Source organism: Bombina bombina, chromosome 1, assembly GCF_027579735.1.
Source record: "Bombina bombina isolate aBomBom1 chromosome 1, aBomBom1.pri, whole genome shotgun sequence".
Classification (NCBI taxonomy): domain Eukaryota; kingdom Metazoa; phylum Chordata; class Amphibia; order Anura; family Bombinatoridae; genus Bombina; species Bombina bombina.
The window spans coordinates 202,036,838-202,057,740 of record NC_069499.1 but is presented as its reverse complement, the minus strand read 5'-3'; positions in this window follow the sequence as shown (position 1 = coordinate 202,057,740).

Sequence of the window (20,903 nt, the reverse complement as noted above, 5' to 3'; positions counted from 1 at the left end):
TCAACATCTCACCGCCAACTTACTCTGACTTACAGGAAGAACCAAATAACCCGGCCTATGATTCATAGCAGGGTGCGAAGCACTGTTCTAAAATCCTGCAAATATATGTCTAAACCAGTATTCGATAGATGGACCCTATCAGGTCTATATAATAATTCCTTATCAGCTCTGATGGACTCGTGTTTAACCACAAATCCACCCCCTGCCAGACGGCCTTTCCTAACTCCCGATTGATGCTTTTACGCACCCTATACGCCGTACTGGCAGATGTCATATGGTGCCAGTGGCCTCGGGATATTATATTAGACCAACCCACTCAAACCCCGTTGAAAGCTTATTGTATCCATTTAATATCGGCTTTCATGATGTTAACTAACTCAAGGACTGGCAAAGTTCCCATATCATTTCCTCCTAGATGCAGGATAATAACGTGTGGTTTCCCCCATCTATTTCTGGCATCTGAAAGGACCCCCGGTAATTGTGGCCAAACCATCCCCCTACTTCCCAGTCACCTGATGGACTTGTGTGCCGGATTAAAACCTAAGTTTTGTCCCCCTGGGAGGGATATAGCTCGAATGGAGGCCCAATGTACAAAGGAGTGTCCCACAATCAAAATCCTGGTAGGACCACGAACAGAACCTGCAATGAAAAACAATTTAACAACTGGAAAAAAGATTTTGCCATCAATTATAAAACTTCAGGGCGAACATAAACCTTATATTTGTTGGAACGCCAGCAACCCAGGCGCCTGATAGCGTCTCCTGATGATCCTTGCATCGCTGCTGACGTTGCCGCCACTATTCTAAATGAATGTGGAGTGATTTTGGTAATATCCAAGCCTGCCTGGGTCACTGCGTGTGACAACAGTCTACGAAACTGGAATTTATACAATGCCGTACCATCCTGGTGTATTAATAACGTGCCCGGCTTTTCCGTACGCATGGTTAGAAAAAAGCTCAAATTTTGAACTGGGCAAGCTAATTTCCCTGGATTTGCCGCTAATGTTAGCCAAATTCCTCTGGCCTCTTGGTCCGTCTTCGACCGAGGTATGAACAACAGTACTGCACTATCTCTTAGCTTAACATGTTCCTTAAGAATACCCTGTTTCAGATTATTTTTTGAATTAGACACCAGCTCCCCTATTCTCAACGCTGCTGCAAAAGCTAATGCAAATGCTAACTTGAAGAGTGACGCCTCATAGTGCAAAGTGCAGATATTGGGTAATACAGAGACTAGCTGCTCAAGCCGGTCTCCTGTTATGGGCTCCCTAATACCTTTTTTGGGTGTTTGACCTCTGCCCCAGCCTTTAATAATTTGCCTAATGAGAAAGGAGGACGTGGGGTCAAGCAAGGCCAGGATTTTAAAGAAGAATGACAGAGCTGACAAGCGAATCTGAACAGCACTCTTGGTGCAGTTAACCTTCCGTAAACTCACCAACCATGCTCCTAACAGATCCTTCGACCCTTGAATGGCTTCAGCTCCTTGGGCCTGACAAAATTGCTCCCAATCTTGCCAATACTTACAATATAACTGCCAAGTAGTTGGTGCCAATGAAGAGCGAACTAAGGGCAGGAGGGCAACCCAGGCTGGAGAAGCTGTCAAAGAAAATCAGGGCATAACAAGCCTTGCAGAGCCGCATTAGGCACCAGTTTCCTAAATGTCTCCCAATCACCTCTTGACAAAGCATCCGCTAATGTATTATTTACACCTGGGATATGCCTAGCCTGGAAGTGAATGTTGAGTTGTAGACAGCGCAATACTAAGTGTCTCAACAAAGTTACCACCCAAGGTGACGAGGCTGATAAGCCATTGATTGCGTGAACAACACTTAGATTGTCTGTCCAAAAGACAACAAATTTATTTTTAAATCTAGAGCCCCATAACTCAACAGGATTATCCCTCCATGTGTGCGGCCAAGGTCCCGCGCTCCATTCCCCTTGAAAGTACGCCCCATAACCACAAGACCCTGCAGCATCTGTGGCTAAATGCAAGATTTGATTGGGAATTGGATCTGAGCACCAATAACAGATCCCGTTAAAATCCTGGAGGAAAATGTGCCAAACTTTCAGGTCAGCAATAAAACTTTTAGAGATAGTGATTTTATCACCAGGCCTAATTTTTCCGCTGAGTTTTGCTTCCAGGCGTCTATAAAAAATCCTTCCCATGGGTATTACCCGACAAGTTTAATAGCCCGAGAAGAGATTGCAATCCTTTCAGCGTTATGAAAGTGGAATGCATGGCTTGTTCAACTGCTAATGCCATTGCTTGAACTTTGTCTAACGGAAGCCTACACTGCATGTTCACCGTATCGATCTCAATAACCAAAAAGGTTAAACAAGTACATGGCCCTTCCGTCTTTTCCTTTGCTAAAGGAACGCCTAAGGAAGACATTATTATAGACATACTAGATATTACCCGCCTACATTTATCTGATTGTTCCTCACCTATTACCAGGAAGTCGTCAAGGTAATGCGCTATGTTATCAAAACCTACACTATGGGCGACCGCCTAATGTAAGAATGTACTAAAACATTCAAAGTAAGAGCAAGATATTGCACAGCCCATAGGCAGGCAGCGATCTACATAGAATTCCCCCTTGAAACTTGAAAACCATCAAATAAAATGAGTCTGGGTGTACTGGAAGCAGTCTGAATTCTGACTCAATGTCCAATTTTCCTAACAACGCCCCCTTGCTGGCCTCCCGAATTAGCTGCAAAGCCCCATCGAAAGACTGGTATTTAACGGAGCTCAGTTGAGGATCAATGGCATCATTTACTGATCGACCCTTTGGATATGATAAATGGTGAATCATGCGGTATTTGCCCTGTTCCTTCTTTGGGACTACCCCTATAGGCGAAATTATTAGATTGGGAATGGGAGGTGACTTGAAAGGACCCACTACTCTCCCTAAGTCTAATTCCTTGTTAATTTTTGACTGCACTACACTTGGATACAGATAAGCTGATTTTAGATTGCGATAGCATGCAGAACCCAACACCCCCTCCTCAACTGGTATACGAAAACCCTCAGCAAAACCCTTCCTTAAGAATTGCGCTGCTTGCTGATCCGGGTATGCTCTTAACCATGGTTCAAGGGCGAGGCCCAGGATTGGCGTTGGTGCCCTTTGATTGAGAGGTTTGAACAGGTCTATCAGATCCAGCCTCTCTTTTTCTGTTGCAGTCAACTCCTGGGTGTAATCCATCACAGTGCTTGCAGACGTGCCGAAAAAGGCATGCCGCGCCATTTTCACAGCGCCTCTCCTGATATAGCCAACACTCCCTACCATTTGTTTCCTATTTTTAGGTGTCCGAAAGGAATTAGACCTATTCATAGGAGGAGGGAAGAAGGGCGTTCAGGGCCCATTCTAGCCCATAATTGCATATCTGTGGTATCGAAAGTTAGGACTGGGTTTCCCACCATTTTCCTCCTGTACTCTGAATTGTAATCCCGCCAAGCCCCTTCTTTATATCTTTTAAATATCCAATGTATGGTGTCTGTGTACTTTATAATTGCTTCTGCCTGCGTGGGATATTTAGCTAAATAGCATGTAGAGAATACTCTGAAGCATTGAAGCCATTCCTCGTATGACTCTGGCCTTTTAACCCTTTTTGAGCCTGAACCCTCTGCTCTTCTCTCTTTCTGCCTGTAAGCCTCAACTGAGAGGTCAAAAACATTAACGTACTTCCCCTGTTGGATTTTTCATACAGTTTTAGGCTTAAGGTGTTCGTGTAGCGAATGTATAGGGCATGGATAGGAATCCCCATGCAAAGCCAATTTCCTATTAGAAGCTACCGGGGGAGAGGTCCCTATCGCATACTGTGCACTCAAGTTGTGATGTACCTACAGTGGGGTTAACACTACTGCTGTTATTTTTATTTGCCTTTTTCAATGAGTTTAAGTAATTTAAAACCTTCTTTACCATTTTAAACATTTTTTTCTGACCTTGCCCCATGTGGTCTACCGATGTGTTACTATCTGTGTTTGACTCGGTTGAAGACGTGTCAGATGCATTGTCTCTCAAATGGCAAAAAGCCGACTCACCCAATTGTAAAGACACAGATGACGTACCCTGTGTCTCTGTCCTACCGCTGGTTGTTGCAGCTGGCTCTCCACTAGTATTCCCGGTTGCAGAAAGGTGCTGTGCATACTGCATAAGGGGTTGTTGTTTGTTCTGCGGAGCATTCCCAGCCATCTCTTTCAAATGCTCGCCAACTTTGACAGCCTCCTGCAATAGAGATAAAATATCGCAAGCACCAGTGGTAGGATCTATAGAAGGCCCATGTACAGCACCCAAATTTCCACTAGCTACATTAGTTGTATCAACTACTGCTGAACTTAACATCTGAGATGGCATGACACCTTCCCAACACAAGCATCCTGAACCTCATGCACACTGTGCCCAGACACCAAGTTTCCATTCTTTATTACACCTGCCTTGCCGTTTGATGCTTGAGCCTGGCTATAATTTCCCCATACTGATGGTGTCACAGACGTATTTATCATTGCATTTGCATTGACGCTTGCATTACTTGCTAGATTGCCCACCAATGAATTATCATTTGCGCTCATCATCGCATTCAACCTTGAATTATTGTCTGCTTTATTTGTGCCCAATGAATTTACATTTGCGCTCATCGTCGCATAATTACATTGATCTGTCACACTTAAGCCCCCCGACAACACCCTCATTGGTTAGTAAGGCCTAACACCTCGTTCTGCCCCCCTGCCTAAACCATACTTCCTTTGTGGTGTGAAATCTGCCCTGCGCATTGCTTGTCTGCCGGGTTGTCTGCCGCAAGGCGTTACTACAGCTCCTACCCCTCCTGAGTACTCACCTCGGAGCGGAGCGGAGTCAACAGCCTCTGGACTTTCCGTCTGCGCAATTGAAGTGACATTGCGCATGACTGGAAGTCCCGGTGGAAGGGGCGTGGCTAGTGGCGGATCTATACTAAGCTGCGCATGGATTTGGGGCCTAGCATCGGCTGGACTGATGTCAGGCCTAGCATCGGACGAAGGTACCAACGCTGAAGATGCCTCATGGGTAGTTACCGGACGCTGCTGCAAGGAGGGGCTGCCCACCGCATGCGAAACCAATACCGGGTGTCACATTTGGGCCATAACTGAGACTGGGACAGCATGTATTTGGGCCTCCACTGGTAAATGTGCCTGCGCAGTGCTAGTGTGGGCCCTAGTTGAAGAAATCGAGGCATCCATGTTAGTTAGAGGTGGGGGCATAGTCACAGCAGTCTGAACTGGAGTTTGAGGGGGTTGCATAGTCGCAGCAATTTTAGAAAATAAGCTAGACATTGCCAGAATTGTGTCCAGTGCAAATTGCTCAATAACTGCAGCTAACTGCCTTGAAGGGGTTGATGATGGATTTTCTATGGGAGGTTGAGAAGGACCTGCTTGATTTTGTGTATCATTAGCAACATATATGTGAGATTGGGCCCTCTCTACCCTTGCTCCCCCCCACAGGCATTTGAGTTGGAGGTATAATATCCTCCTCTTCCATGATACTTATCGTGTCTTTTCCCCTCCTTGTAGGTAAGAACTTCAATGACTCTTTGAATCTTTTTGGAGGAGCCTCTTTTCTTTTTGATCTCTGCATTCTAAATTAAAACCGTTCAGCTCAGAATCACAGGAAGAAGAGGCTGGAAAACACACTGCATGGACTTTTTAAAGGTAGGAAGCCTCCCCCAAATCTGCAACACTGTTGCTACCTATGCACCACCTCTTTTCCTGTCCCCTTCCCTAATGCCTAAACCCTTAGCACGTTACAGGCCCATTTAGGTCCCTACACTAACTATCTATGTATCATTGACATAATCTCTGAAGACCCCTTTAACACATAATTTTAAGGTGGGTGGTTCATAAGGATCTACCATTCTACATTGGGTCCAGGTTTTGCACCTATCAGAGTTTAGGGGTTATACTGAGAGCTATAGAAGATGTTTATGTTAACTTGCTCACCTATATATATTCTTATCTATACATAGGATGTAAGTGTTATGACCCTTCACAGCCATTAAACACCTAATTTCATTCTGGGTGGTTTAAGTGAGACTGCCATTTCATATTTGAGCATAGCCCCTTATATTTGTTTATTTTCTGGGATAAGAGTCCTACAGTGTGATATAAGATTTGTTCTTAGTTATATGCCCAGACCAGCTGTGGTAGTATGGTATATGGTTCAGAAATCTAGTTGAGTATTGTGTCAATATGAGGGCCCCAGAGCCTATAGTAAATATAGTAAAGATTTCCACTATTGATCTATGTTGTTGTTATAAATATAAGTCAAGGGTCCAAGTGTGGCCCTAACACCATTAAACCAACCTCCTATGTCTCATCATTTTGGTTTTAAAGGTCCAAGAGAGGCCTTTGTAGGTCCAGGAGGTAGAAAAGAGAGCTCATGTCTTTTCTCTGTTATTGTTCTGCAGGCACGGTTTTGGTTATATTGATATTGTATATTGGTATTCAATATGCTCTTTACATTTACATGTACTTACAAATACTGTGGAAAGGGGGAGCTGATATTCTGGTTAATTGAAATTTGTTTTTGTATCCCTCTAAATCTCTGTTTGTAACAGACTCCTCTGTATTTTGAAATGCTTACATGTACCTGTTACCACTGCAAACTATCTCTCAATAAAAAAATAGTTAAAAAACAAAAATGTTAGGAATGTCTGTACCATTGCATACCTGCTGGTATAATGAAACAATAGTGAAATGTGTTTGTGTTGTTTACTGATAAGATCCCTTGTCACTGACCAATTCAGCAGTTCTGTACAAAAAAATGTGTTTAAATCACTGGGCTATTGCTGAAAAGACTGCTCAATCCTTACTGTTCTGGGCAGATTCAGTACACGATCCAATGGAGAATTCAGTGTGACATTTCTACAGAACAACAATTGCTTACTAATGATAGCTGACTATTCAAAGGCTAATGTTTTGGCTTTCCTCAACTGAAACTATCTGTGGGGAACTTCATTAACAAATTAGCTAAGCTGTGTCCAATAAAGAAGAAAAACTATTTCAGGCAATGTGATACTGGCATTTGAAATGCACATCAGCACATTTAAAATGCTGTCTCCCTGTTCCATTGCATACAAATTTCTTTGGGTTGTTTTTCTTACACTCAGGTATTATCACTACATATCATACACACACTATACAACATACAGAAATTATACATATATATCTCCACACTAGACAGTTAAAGGGATACTAAACCCAGTTTTTTTTTTTTCTTTCATGATTCAGAAAGAGCATGCAATTGTAAGCAACTTTCTAATTTACTCCTATTATCAATTTGTATTTGTTCTCTTGCTATCTTTATTTGAAAAAGCAAGAATCTAAGCTTGCTGATTGGTGGCTACATTTGGGGGCCGAATTATCAAATGGCGGGCAGACATAATTCGCTGTAGTGAATCATGTCTGCCTGATATCGCTTCTGGTGAACTGCTTGTGCAATGCTGCCCCCTGCAGATTTGCGGGATGAGGTGTCAATCAACCCAATCATATTCAATTGGGGCGGATTGATGTCAGGAGCAGCATTCTTAAGACCACTGCTTCTCAACTGTAGTTTCTGCCGAACCTGAAGGCTCTCACGGAAACAGGGGGATTAGCGTCCATTCGGCGCTTGTTAAATCGGCCCCTTAAACTGCTCTAAGGTTCCAATCCTGCTTTTCAAATAAATATACCAAGAGAACGAAGGAAAATTGATACTAGGAATAAATTAGAAAATTGCTTAAAATCGCATGTTCTATCTGAATCATGTAAGAAAAATGTGGGTTTAGTATCCCTTTAAGTGACTACAAAAAAAAAAACTGCTCACGGTCATCTAATCTAATATGACAAAAATGTACTCACTTTGACACGTGCACCCAAAGTACTACAGATGTGATCAGCAGCTAGAAGACATTAGTGCAGGGTAAAAGGACAACCACAGAAGTCAATAGAAGTAGAAATGTGCGGTAAAGCTACACCACTGGTTTTCAAACCTGACCTCAGACCTACCTAACAGGCCACATGTTGAGGATATCTGAACTAGAGCACAGGTGATGAAACAATCAGCTGATTAGTAACCATGGTTATTTTACCTGCTCTCATCCAAGGTAATCCTGAAAACCTGGCCTGTTGGGGAGGCCTGAGGACAGTGAGCTAGAGAGAGACGTTTTTGTCCAATGTTACAATTCTGTCCAGCCATAGGTTTGCACCCAGAAGCACACGCACATATATATATATATATATATATATATATATATATATATATACACAGTATATGCATAAAACTTACATTAATACCTAGAGTTTAAGTTCTTAAAGGGACATGCAACCCAATTGTTTTCTTTAATGATTCAAATAGAGCTTGTAATTTTAAACAACATTCTAATTTACTTTTTTTTACTCTTGGTATTCTTTGTTGAAAAGCATGCCTAGGTAGTCTCAGGAGCTGCTGATGGGTGGCTGCACATATATTCCTCGTGTTATTGGCTTACCCACATGCATTGCTGTTTCTTCAACAAAGGATACACAGAAAATAAAGCAAATTAGATAATAGAATAAATTGGAAAGCTGTTTAAAATTGTATTCTCTTTCTAAATAATAAAATAAAAACTTAGAGTTTCATGTCCCTTTTATCAAATGTTGAAAAGCAAGGAAATTCCCAACTTGCATGACATCACTGATTACATCACAGATGACATTGTTGATGACATCAATAACATCAGTAGTGACATAACCCATGACATCATCCTGCAGATCAAAGAAATTATAAAACAATTTAAATCATCAATAATATCACTATTGACTCTTATCTTTCTCTCTTATGCACATCAGTCTTCTCATCCTTTACCTTTTATTGCTCTACTTTTTCAGGCACACGCAGCCTCTTCTGTCCTCTTGATTTTCCTTGTACAACATCCCTTGCTTAGTTGCTCACCTTACCTCCTACAGCATTGTTCTCCTTTTCCCTAACAAAGAGCATCTGCCTAAACCTTTTTCAACTATTATACATAATCCATCCTTACCCTCTTAGATCACAGTTAACACATTCCATACAATCAATTGTCAATACAAACAACATAATGGCATGGCCCTGCCTGGGATTGAACCTGGTACTTGATTCATAGCCTGTAGCCCTGTCTCTGTTCCACCAGAGGGCGTCAGGTTGTGCTAAAGCTTTGGGAGACCTGTTGCCTGTGTTCTGTAATATTTGCCAACTTCGTCACATTACCATTCCGTCGGCCACGCCTACCAAATTTTTACAAAGCCGGTTGTTGACGTACGTGCTCACTGCAGCATTGCTACCATTAAGTGCAAAATGACACTAAATAGCATGCATACGCCCATGCCGCAGTCAGCAAATATTACAGAAGCGGGTCAAACACAGTTTTGGCACTGGCTGGGTCAGGTGGCATACAAATTGATCGTGCAAGAAAAGAGAGGTGCTGTACGCCCCATGAGTAAATAAAACATCCAACATACAAATTGATTGTACTAATGTTTTCACAGTATACATCGTTACAAGCACTCTGGGGACCTACACAATTTGGGCACTAGCTGGGTGGCAGACAAATGGATCATACCTATTTTACATAATATCAATATTTAAAAACACTCTGGGGGACATCTAAGTACTTGTAACTAAGTACTTTTACATCTAAGTGCTTGTAACTATGTACATTGTGAAAACATAAGTACGATCAATTTGTATGTCACATGACACAGCTAGTGCCAAAACTGTGTTTGACCCGCTTCTGTAATATTTTTTGACTGTGACATGGGCGCATACATGCTATTTAGTGTCATTTTGCACTTTATTGTAGCAATGCTGCAGTGAGCGCTTTGCATCAACAACCGGATTTGTAAAAATTTAGTAGGCGTGGCCGGAGGTAGGGGAAAGTAACGAAGTCGACAAATAATACAGAACACCTGCACTGGTTGTGCTCTTTAGCTCCACCTGCCTGCAAGCTCATCTGCAGCCTTTCACTGCTACCTGTTATCATATGTCACCATCCTGCCTTCTCTGGCATTATGCTCCTGTACCCAAGTCCTGTAGATGGTGCCTGCCAAGCACTGGTATCCTGTTTCAGTGCCTAGCCCTGCAGAGGGTGCTTGCATCCAAGCTCTGCAGGGAGTTTCTGCCAAGTGCCAGTCTCCAGCTACTGCACTCAAGCTCTACAGAGTGTATCTGCCAAGTGCCAGTCTCCAGCTACTGCATTCAAGCTCTGTAGAGGGTGTGTGTCAATTTCCTGTACCCACACTCTACCAAGGGTGTCTGTCAATTTCCTATGTCTAGTTCCTATATCTTACCAAGTGCCGGTCTCCAGTTCCTGCTTCCAAGCCCTGCAGAAGGTATCTGCCACATACTAGTATCCAGCTTTTGTACACAAACTCTACAGTGCGTGTCCACCCAGCTTCTGTATCCTGTTCCAGTCTTCAGCCTCAAGTGGACATTCCAGTCTTTGACCTCAAGTTAACATTCCTGTCTTTGGCCTCAAGTGGGCACTCTAGTCTCGGCCTTAGATTGGGCATTCCTACACCTGGCACTATTGTCTGCATTACCTCCGATTCCAGCTCTGGAGTGAGCGCACCTGCTCACCTATCCTGTTTCCAGAATCCGATCCTTCAGTGTCATGTACAATAAACTTGCATAAACTGTATGTTTCTTCAGCTATGCCTAAAAAGGGAAGCTCCATTAAGAAGTCCATCTCACTGGACCTTTTTAGTGCACAAGAGAGCCCAAAGTACTCCACATATAAACCCCAAACCCATGAACCCGTTCCACAGAGCATGACACATACTAAATATCTCAGTACATACTTTTTTTTATCTAACAGAAACATTCATACATCTCTACACATTGCTGTATATGGTGGTACCGTTAATTACATCATACATGATGTCATAAGCAATATTGCACAATATAATCTGAGATACATTGTAATTCATTTTTCCACATTTCTCTGGTGTGTAGAAAATTGTCACGTGTTATGTCACTACTGATGCCATTGATAATGTCAAAGGTGATGTCATTAATGATATCATCAACAATGTAATGTGTGATGTAATTAGTAATGTCAATGATGATGTCATGCAAAACATTTTTTTGATTTCTTGAATTCAAATACATGCCCAATTCATATTTTTATACATATAAAAAAACACAGAATACATTTTACCTTGAGAAATGTTTATGTTGCTATATAGTGTTCTTTATGTGAAACAGAGACTCCTACATTACAATACAAGGTCTAAAAAACATTTCAAGATTTTGCATGATTTCTCTCCATGCCGGCGAGATTTTGCATATCGGGCCAATAGAGAGAAAACATGCAAAATTGTAGGAGCTTTTTTTCTAAAGATAATCTTTCAATGTATGTGTCTCTTTCACATCCATAAAATAAATAGCTCACAAGCTAAAGCTTTCCTTTCTAAAATTCTTTTAGGGACCTTGCAGCACTGACAAGACTTGCACTCACCAGAGAGAACTTTAGGGCCTCCATTACATATGCAGCGTCGCATACAAGTTACGCCCGTATATTTCACCCGTCACTCGCAATTTTTACTCCCATAGGCTAACATGGGACTGCGCCGTAAATCGGTATCCAATATCCAGCGCAAGGACTTACGTGGCGAAAATGGAGAAATCTTACTCTATTTTTACCTCGCCATAAAAGGCTGCCGTAGCAGGCCTTGCACTGAGTATGGGAGCACCGTAACTCCCGAAAATGCCTGCAAAAATAAACTAACACCTAGCGCATGCGCAATGTCTATCTACCTGTCAACCGCAATCCCCCACCGCAATAACTGATAAATTCTATTAACCCCTAAACCGCCATAGACCACATAGCCTATTAAATGTATTAACCCCTAATCTGCCTCCACCGGGTATGGAATTTTATTATTTTGGGGGGCTTTTTTATTTTATTAGGGGGCTTAGATTAGGTGTAATTAGTTTAAACTTCTTGTAATTTTTTTTTATTTTCTGTAATTTAGTGGGGGGGGGGGTTGTACTATAGTTTATTTTATTTAATTGTATTTAATTTTAGGTAATTGTAGTTAATTAATTTAATGATATTGTAGTGTTAGGTGTAATTGTAACTTAGGTTAGGATTTATTTTACAGGGAAATTTGTCTTTATTTTAACTAGGTAGCTATTAAATCGTTATTAAATATTTAATAGCTATTGTACAGAGTTAAAATAAATACAAAGTTGCCTGTAAAATAAAAATAAATCCTAAAATAGCTACAATGTAATTATTAATTATATTGTAGCTATCTTAGGGTTTATTTTATAGGTAAGTATTTAGTTTTAAATAGGAATAATTTAATTAATAATAGTAAATTTATTTAGATTTATTTAAATAATATTTAAGTTAGGGGGGTGTTAGGGTTAGACTTGGGTTTAGGGGTTAATAACTTTATTATAGTGGCGGCGACGTTGGCGGCAGCAGATTAGTGGTTAATACATTTAATAGGCTATGTGGGCTATGGCGGTTTAGGGGTTAATACTTGATTAGGTTAATTGCGTTGTGGGCTTTGGCGGTTTAGGGGTTAATAATTTAGTTATTACTTGCGGTGTGGGTTTGATTAGTAATGAGAGGGAGGGTTGCGGATATAGGGGTTTTATGTGTCGGGCTTATTTTTGGGAGGCGTGTTAGACTTTTACGGGAGATTTGTTATTTTATTTACTTTTCTTAGGTGCCGGCAGTTTCTAAAGTGCCGTAAGTCACTAGCGACTACAGAAATTTGTATTTACGCTCATTTCTGGACATCGCTAGTTTATCCGACTTACGGCACTTTATGAACTGCCGGCGGGGTTTATGTAATACCCCGATGTGCGAATTGAAATTACCACAAGAGGATGGTCTTGGCTTATTTATGTTTCTGTACAAATTATAAAAGGATTCAATATTTTCCAGTTATGTGTTTATATTGATATCAACACATACAGGAAGCATATATAATAGGGTAAGTCTATATATTCAACATTAAGGAAATTTGCAGTGCTATACAAATAAATAATAAGAATAATCATAACAAAATACCTATATTCCCACACTAATCAAAATGGAATATTTCTCCATTATTAGGATGCTAAGTTTATAATAACCACAAGAGGGCAATATTGACTAATTTATTTCTTAGTATGTTTTGCAAAGGGAACTTCAGCTTTCCCAGAGACACATTTACAGAAGACTGTTTTTGTATTTATAAAAGGTGCAGTGACGTGCGGTGAGGTCAGAGGTGCTAAGTCTCTTTAGTTTATGTTTAATTTACAGTGACCAAGATTTTTGTGTCATTATAACCTACTCCATATGAAATGTAGTTTAGTTTTTTTTTTTGTTTCTTGTTTTTAAAAGTTTCCACCATAATATAAACATAAGAAAATAATATCATATATAGTTCAACAGTTCACAATACTCACATCAAATTTGCTTAAAGGGATATGAAACCCATTTTTTTTCTTCCATGATTCATAGAGCATGCAATTTTAAACAACTTTCTTATTTACTTCTATGATCAATTTTTCTTCATTCTTTCATATCCCTTTAATCCCATGATATTCTGTGTTGAAGAGATACCTAGTTAGGCATCTTGAATACTACATGGCAGGAAATAATGCGGCCATAGATTGCTCTTGCAAGTGGAAAACCTGTTAAAGTCATTTTTAAATGAAATGTCCAAAATAAATGACAATACATGTATATTTGCAATATAAATGTATTGGCAAACATGCTTCTAGTAAACGTTATCACTGTTTTAGTGTTAACATTTTTCTCTGCACGTGCTTGTGAAGCATAGCTAGATATTCTCAGTGCACCATCATTTTAATTATTGCAGGTGCTTAGAATGTCAGTGGGGCTTGTAATATGTCAGCATTTAACAAATTTAGTCATTACCAGATGGTAAAAGCACCTTAGGTTCTCTAAGCAAGTGCTATGTTTAAAATGCTTGTGCACGGTGCATACTTAAATACACTTTTGAAACAGCTATAGCTTTAATTAGAAGCATTTTTACTAATACATTTATATAACAAAAATGTTTCTATTCAAAACAGAAATACATCCAATTTTGGCTGATATGTCCTTTTAAAGGGACACTGAACCCAATTTTTTTCTTTAGTGATTCAGATAGAGCATGCAATTTTAAGCAACTTTCTAATTTACTCCTATTATCAATTTTTCTTCGTTCTCTTGCTATATTTATTTGATAAAGAAGGCATCTAAGCTTTTTTTTTTGTTCAGAACTCTGGACAGGACTTTTTTATTGGTGGATGAATTAATCCACCAATCAGCAAGGACAACCCAGGTTGTTCACAAAAAATGGGCCGGCATCTAAACTTACATTCTTGCATTTCAAATAAAGATACCAAGAGAATAAAGAAAATTTGATAATAGGAGTAAATTAGAAAGTTGCTTAAAATTGCATGCTCTATCTGAATCACGAAAGAAAAAATTTGGGTACAGTGTCCCTTTAAGTATATATAACACAGTACAATGAGAATACAAAAAAACAAAACAAATTTCAAGTATAGATCTACAGTTTTATATATGCCATGTAGCAAGAAAGAGCCTTTTATGGTGCACTATCGGACTCCTATAAGACTTAACTTTTACTAGTAATGCTTTAAAACCCTTCAGCTGTATGCTAGTAAGAGTTATAGTCCTTGTTAGTGCTGAGATGGGTGAAAACAGGTCAAGAAAAGAACAAAATCACTTTCATTTTCTTATCATGCCCCCACAAGAGAGATAGAAAGAGAATACCCCCGCTTTCCTGGTCAACAGCTAAATATGTTGGAGTCAGGTGGGGACCCCTTCCAAAAGATAGGACAAAAACAGAAAATATTATGAAAATGTAAAATAGATAATGCAATTTGGCCTGTATATGGGCCTTTTCAAAGCTAAAATGGCATAAAATCTTGAAAATCATTAATGTAATTTAAATTTAAATATAACAAGTATGTTAAGACACATAGGGGCCGATTTATGAAAGTGCGAGCGGACATGATACAGCAAACGCTGTCGGCATTTATCATTGCACAAGCAGTTCACCAGAACTGCTTGTGCAATGCCCCCTGCAGGCCGATAGCATGGGGTGTCAATCAGCCCTTTCGTATAGGATCGGGCGGATTGATGTCTGCAGCCTCAGAGCAGGCTTACAAGTTATGGAGCAGCGGTCTTTAGACCGCTGCTTCATAACAGCTGTTTTCGTGAGCCTGAATGTTCGCGCCGAAACAAGGGCATCAAGCTCCATTCGGAGCTTAATAATTCAGCCCCTTAGTTCCTAAAAAGTTCCATTTGAATGCGACCAATCTGAAAAGCTGCTAGAAAAATATACATTTATGCCAAGCGCTAACATAGGATGAAAAGATTTGGTAGGTTTCATGCACCTCTGTGGAGGGGAGGTACAGCACAACTGCTCAAAACTAGTAAGGTTTATAAGGAGTTATCTGAACCAAGCATCCCACCCATTGCTTTTTTTTTTTTTTTTTTTTTAAGAAAAGGTGCCGGTACTTATTAATTGATAAATTCTGCTCAATAACTTTGAAAACCTCTTGTAAAAACTAGAGTATTTATTATTATTATCATTTATTGTATAACGCCGACAAATTCCGTAGCACTGGGTACAATGATAGGGGTATACAATGACAAGGATTTTTGATAAAATAAAAATCATAACAAATCTAAACAAATCTAGTACAGGAGGAAGAGGGCCCTGCCCTGGAGAGCTCACAGTCTACAGGTTTAGGGTGCAGAGACATGAGGTTGGGGTAGCTTGTTACATCAGTTGTAGTTGCAGCAGTGAGTCAGGCAGTTCATGTATTAGTTTGGTTCGGATGAGGGATGGAGGAAAGATGGTAAGCCTCTTTGAATAGGTGGGTTTTCAAGGAGCGCTGAAGCTATAAAAGGTTGGAGGTAGTCTTATGAAGCTGGGTAGAGAGTTCCAGAGGACAGGAGCAGCACGTGCAAAGTCTTGGAGGCGGGAGTGGGACGTAGAGATAACAGGAGTGGAGAGACATAGGTCAGAGGTTGTTTGAAGAGGATGGAATGGGGAATATTTCATGATGAGAGAGGAAATATAGTTGGGAGTTAGACTGTTGAGTGCTTTGTAGGTTAGGGTTAATACTTTAAATTGTATTCTGGAGTGTATGGGGAGCCAGTGTAGAGACTGTCAGAGCGGAGCAGCTGATGTAGATCAGAGACTTAGGTGGATGAATCTAGCAGAAGCATTCATAATAGATTGGAGGGTGGAGAGGTGGTGTTTTGGAAGGCCATTTAGGAGTAGATTGCAATAATAAGGGAATGAAAAAGTATTTTTGGAGTTTTTTGAGTAAGGAAGGGATGAATTCTGGAAATTTTGCGTAGGTGTGAACGGCAGAATTTGGTAAGTGCTTGTATATGTTAGCTGAATGTGAGTTCTGAGTCTAGTGTGACCCCAAGACAGCAGACCTGGGGTGAGGTGTTGAGAATAGAGTCTCCAAACATCAGAGAAATGTCAGGTGTTGAATGTCTCGAAGAGGGGGGAATAAGAAGCAGCTCAGTTTTGGACAGATTGAGTTGGAGGTAGTGTGAAGACATCCAAGAGTAAATTGCAGAGAGGCAGTTGGAAATCTGGTTGAGTAAAGAGGGAGAGATATCAGGAGAGGAAATATAGATTTGGGTATCATCAGCATATAAGTAGTACTGAAATCCAAAGGCGGCTATAAGTTTTTCAAGGAAGGATTTATAGAGAGAGTAAAGCAAGGGGCCCAAGACAGAGCCTTGTGGTACTCCAACTGAGAGAGGCAAAGGATCAGAAGATATGTTGTTAAAGGAAACTGAAAACGAGCGGTTTGAGAGATATGAGGCATTCCAGGAGAGAGCTGTATCTCGGATGCCAAATTAATGTAGTATTTTTAGAAGGAGAGGATGGTCGACTGTGTCAAAAGCAGCAGATAGGTCAAGAAGAATTAGTAAGGAGTAGTGGCCTTTTGCTTTAGCTGATAACAGGGCATTTGTTACTTTAACAAGAGTGGTTTCTGTTGAGTGTTTACGGCAGAGTTAGTTGTGAGAAATTGAGTTAGCCAATTAGAATGGAGTTAGTTGTGAGAAATTGAGTTAGCCAATTAAAGAACAGCCGTTCCAATAATTTTGAAGCAAAGGAAAGTAAGGATACCGGTCAATAGTTAGAAGGCGTGGAGGAGTCAAGCAAGGATTGGTATGATTGACGCATACTTGAATGTATCAGGAAATTTGCCAGCTGTGAGAGATTGGCTATTGAGATGAGTTAGGGTAGGGGTTAGTAAAGCAGAGAGAGAGGGAAGAATTATTTGATGATTACAAATATTACATGTTATGAGTTGGCAGAGGTTGGGATACTCCTTACCAGTAAATACCCCCACACAAAAAAAAACCTGACCCCACCAATGATTCCATGCATGACTTTGATTTTAGCCTAGGGGTCTCCAGGGGCTCCATTACATATGCGGCGTCATCTGCAAAATCCGCCGCCGCCGTTTATTACGTAATTTTGGTATTACATATACGGCGTAGCATACAAGTCGGCTGTATTTTTTTCTCCCATAGACTAACATAGAACAGCCGCTCAATTTGGTATCTAATATACAGCATAAGGACTTACGCACGCAGAATTCAGAAAATCTACTCCATTCTCACCACACATGGCAGATGCAGTAACCCTTGCACTGACTACAAAAGCAACGTAACTCACTGGAAGGCCTACCAAATGCATGCGCAATCACATACATATCAGCCGCAAATCTCAAACAGTTAAACCTCTTCTAAGCATTTATTATTTCTGCCTCTGCAAGTGTGTCAAACCAATCACAAACAGCACAACCTCTCACCTGCAGCCTTAAAACACCTGTCAATGCACACCCTCATTAGCCACCATGTTTCCCCTGCTTTACCTGCAATATCTAGAGAGACAGCATTGTTGGGCACAAGGGGTGCTGGAAGCCCTACAAGCCCCTCTTGTGGAGGATATACCTGCTGGTGCTACTGTGGATGCTCTCCCTGCTGTTGATATAGTTGCTGCAGCTGATCTACTTGCTGCTGAGGTCCCTGGTCATGGTGCTGCGGCCGTCCCTGCTCCTCCTGCTGCTGTCCCTGTTCCTGCTGCTGCTCCTGCTGCTGTTGTTGCTGCAGCTAGTCATAGGCCAGCAGGGCCTATAAGACGTCGGCATCAGCAGAGGGGAAGAGCAAGGGCACCAAGGATCCACAGGGTTAGGGTCACCCTGTTTGGAATGACAGAAGAGGAGGTCAGGGAAAAGTATTGCTTGACTTCTGCAAGCCTCATTGACCTATATGAGGTCTTGAAGGATGATATTGACCCTCAAGCGAATAGGAACCGAGCTCTGACTGGTATGCAGAAGCTGTTGTGTGTTGTGCTCTTCCTGGCATCCGGCTTATTCCAGTCAACAGAGGGCTTTGTGTCTGGGCTAGCGCAGTCCACCTTCTCCAGGCTCCTAGGGGAGGTTTTGACTGCTCTAGAATAGATAACCAGAGACAGCGATACATTAATTTCCCCGTACCCCCCAGGAATGGAACAGTCTTAAGCAAGGCTTCTATCGACTGGGGGTATTCCCAATTAGTGATGTCGCGAACCTAAAATTTTGCGTTCACGAACGGCGAACCCGAACTTCCGCAAAAGTTCGCGAACCGGGCGAACCGCCATAGACTTCAATAGGCAGACGAATTTTAAAACCCACAGGGACTCTTTCTGGCCACAAAAGTGATGGAAAAGTTGTTTCAAGGGGACTAACACCTGTGGTATGCCGGAGGGGGATCCATGGCAAACTCCCATGGAAAATGACATAGTTGATGCAGAGTCTGGTTTTTATCCATAAAGGGCATAAATCACCTAACATTCCTAAATTGTTTGGAATAACGTGCTTTAAAACATCAGGTATGATGTTGTATCGTTCAGGTAGTGTAAGGGTTTTTTTTTTTTAAATGTACACCACTGTTTTAGCAGATATGACTTGCACTGGTGTGACACTGTGCCCTGGCAGGACCTGGAACGCACACGTGTGAGGGAAACTGACTGCTATTATTTTACAGTTAAAAAAGTTTTTTTTTTTTTAAATGTATGTACACTACTGTTTTAGTTGATATGACTTGCACTGGTGTGACACTGTGCCCTGGCAGGACCTGGAGCGCACACGTGTGAGGGAAACTGACTGCTATTATTTCACAATAAAAAAGGGTTTTTTTTTTTAAATGTATGTACACTACTGTTTTAGCAGATATGACTGGCACTGGTGTGACACTGTGCCCTGGCAGGACCTGGAACGCACACGTGTGAAGGAAACTGACTGCTATTATTTCACAGTAAAAAAAAAGGTTTTTTGTTTTTTTTAAATGTACACTACTGTTTTAGCAGATATGACTTGCACTGGTGTCACACTGTGCCCTGGCAGGACCTGAAACGCACACGTGTGAAGGAAACTGACTGCTATTATTTCAAATTAAAAAGGTTTTTTTTGTTTTTTTTAAATGTACACTACTGTTTTAGCAGATATGACTTGCACTGGTGTCACACTGTGCCCTGGCAGGACCTGAAACGCACACGTGTCAAGGAAACTGACTGCTATTATTTCAAATTAAAAAAAGGTTGTTGTTTTTTTTTTTTTTAAAATGTACACTACTGTTTTAGCAGATATGACTTGCACTGGTGTCACACTGTGCCCTGGCAGGACCTGAAACGCACACGTGTGAAGGAAACTGACTGCTATTAATTCAAATTAAAAAAAGTTTTTTTTTGTTTGTTTTTTTAAATGTACACTACTGTTTTAGCAGATATGACTTGCACTGGTTTCAGACTGTGCCCTGGCAGGACCTCAAACGCACACGTGTGAAGGAAAATGACTGCTATTATTTCAAAGTAAAAAAAGTTTTTTTTTATTTTAAATGTACACTACTTTTTTTTAGCAGATATGACTTGCACTGGTGTCACACTGTGCCCTGGCAGGACCTCAAACGCACACATGTGAAGGAAAATGACTGCTATTATTTCAAATTTAAAAAAGTTGTTGTTTTTTTTTAAATGTACACTACTGTTACACCAGATATGAGTGGTGGCACTGGGCAAGTGGGCACAGTATACGCTGTGAGCCTGAGCTGGCAGGCAGGCTGCAATTAGATTACACAGGGGAAAAAAAAAAAAAAAGGGCTTTTTGGGGTGCTGTCCTTACAGCAGAGATCAGATGAGTCCTTCAGGACTGTAGTGGACACTGAATACACTAGCCTAGCTATCGATTTCCCTATTAAATCAGCAGCAGCTACACTGTCCCTCCTCTCACTAAGAATGCAGGCTCCGAATGAATCTAAAATGGATGCTGTCCAGGAGGTGGGAGGGTCTGGGAGGGAGTGTCTGCTGCTGATTGGCTGGAATGTGTCTTGTGACTGTGAGCTACAGGGTCAAAGTTTACTCAATGATGCCGAATAGGGGGCGAATCGAACATTGCATATGTTCGCGTCCGCTGCGAACGCGAACATGCTATGTTCGCTGCAAACTATTCGCGGTAGAACGGTTCGCGACATCACTATTCCCAATGTCATGGGGCAATTGATTGCACACATGTGCGTATCGTGGCCCCACATGAGGAGCTATTCCTCTATATCAACAGGAAAGGGTTTTACTCCTTGAATTGCCAGATGGTCTGTGATACCACTCTGAAATTCACACATGTGTATGCAGGATTTCCAGGGAGTGCCCATGATTCCTACATCCTGCGCCAGACCTCCTTATTCCAGCTTCTGATTCGGGAACACTCTCGGGAGGTTGGCTGCTTGGTGAGTATGCACTAACTTCATTCTGTCTGTATTTTTCTACTAAAGGGACACTAAACACAAAATAATTATGTCATGTTTCAGATAGAGAATACAATGTTA